Here is a 2078-nt window from a genome sequence, read left to right on the forward strand (position 1 = left end):
AAGACCAGCCTGGGGGCTGGGCGCGGTGGCTCACATCTGTAATCCTAGCACTCTGGGAGGCTTAGGCGGGCGGATTGCTCGAGGTCAGGAGTTGGAAACCAGCCTGAGCAAGAGCAAGACCCTGTCTCTGCTATAAATAGAAAGAAATTAATTGGCCAACTAATATATATATAGAAAAAATTAGCCGGGCATGGTGGCACATGCCTGTAGTCCCAGCTACTTGGGAGGCTGAGGCAGTAGGATCGTTTGAGCTCAGGAGTTTGAGGTTGCTGTGAGCGAGGCTGACACCACGGCACTCACTCTAGCCTGGGCAACAAAGTGAGACTCTGTCTCAAAAAAAAAAAAAAAAAGACCAGCCTGGGCAGCATAGCAAGACCCTGTCTTTATAAAAAAGTAAAAAAAAAAATAGAGTGGTGCAGCCAAATGTCCCTTCTCTGATCAAAGCTTGTTAGAACCCTATTATTTCTCCAACTTAACTCCCAATCATTCTCTACCTGGCTCACTCCTCAGACCCACCAGGACTTGCCCACCTCAGAGCTTTTGTGCTAACTTGAGCTTTTGCCTAGAATGTTCTTTCTCTAGATATCACACAGCTCTCCTCCCACTCCCTCCAGTATTTGCTCAAATACTCCCTCATCGGATCCCCCTATTTTATTATTATTTTTTTAAATTTTTAGTAGAGATAGGGTCTCACTCTTGTTTAGGCTGGTCTCAAACTCCTGACCTCAAGCAATCCTCCTACCTCGGCCTCCCAGAGCACAAGGATTACAGGTGTGACCACCGCACCAGGCCCAGATCCCCCTATTTTAAATTGCCCCTCTCGGAACTTTCTTTCTTTCTTTCTTTCTTTCTTTTTTTTTAAATGCATGTCTATTTTATTTCCATTAGAAAAATATTAGTTATATAAAATTTTGGTCCACTTCCTTCTCCTAGACCTCTACCATTCATATTTAAATACTTTAATTTTACTCAACTAAAAGAATTATAGATCTGACATGAGAACTAAATATTCCACATCATTAGTTTGATTAGGTGTGCTTTTGATTATTTCTCAGAAACAATAACTCATCTTTCCTACCTGTTATTTCCCTTTATTTATTTGAGTAACTATGTAATGAGTATCTCTTTCCTACATTCAGCCATATGGGTATACATTAAGTGTAATTTACACACCAGCAGCTGGATGCAGTATCTAATCTTCATTCATGTTCACCTACCCCTGTTATATCCTATTTCCATGATAACTTCAGATATTTTAGTCAAGCTTATGCTTCTATCAATTATAAAAATTAAGAGGTTATTATATCAACTATAAAAATTAAGATGTTAAAAATTCCAGACTAAACACTGGGCCCACTTATAGTAATGGCGTTGCAAAAAGCTGTCTGTCCATGGTGTTGGACAGCTACTGCTTCAATTTCAATTCTGCCTCCTTTGGGCAAAGCAGCAACCTGGTAAGCAGCTCTTGCAGGAAAATTACTCTTGAAATACTGTTTGTAGATGTCATTGACAGTATTGAAGTCATTTATGTCAGCCAGCAAAACAGTTGTTTTTACCACATTAGTGAAGTCACAGCCTGCAGCTTTCAGAATTTCACCCATGTTTTTAAGAGCTTGTTTAGCTTCTTCTTCTACTCCTCCTGGCACAAGCTGTCCACTTGACAGGTCCATGCCTGTCTGTCCTGAAATGTAAATGGTCCTGTCGACTAATACAGCTTGACCGTAGGGGCCAATGGCCCCCGGGGCTTTGGCAGTGCCGATCACTCTTCTGATCAAGGACGGCATAGCTAGTCCTCCCCTCTTTCAGCCCCTGGGGAGAACAAACCACGACTGCAAACCCGCTGCAGTCTCAGCTGACTGACTGACCACCCCGCCAGGTCTCTACCCAAAAGAGCCTGAGGGGCCGGTCCGCACGGCATTCTGGTAGCTGTAGTCTCCTCTCGGAACTTTCTATGGCCCATTTTGCTTCCTTCCTTCATACCATTTGTTACCATCTCACACACCATTAGTTTTACCTGCCTGGCGGCTGCCTGTTCCCCTGCCACCCCCAGGACGTGAGCTGTGTGAGGGCAGGATCCT

The 2078-nt window shown here is 43.6% G+C and overlaps 1 pseudogene; it reads right to left on the minus strand.

Annotated features, from left to right (window-relative positions):
• Positions 1-1340: 1340 nt before the first annotated feature.
• LOC105867412 (2-iminobutanoate/2-iminopropanoate deaminase pseudogene) lies at positions 1341-1784 on the minus strand (annotated as a pseudogene).
• Positions 1785-2078: the final 294 nt, after the last annotated feature.

Source organism: Microcebus murinus, chromosome 4 (assembly GCF_040939455.1).
Source record: "Microcebus murinus isolate Inina chromosome 4, M.murinus_Inina_mat1.0, whole genome shotgun sequence".
NCBI lineage: Eukaryota > Metazoa > Chordata > Mammalia > Primates > Cheirogaleidae > Microcebus > Microcebus murinus.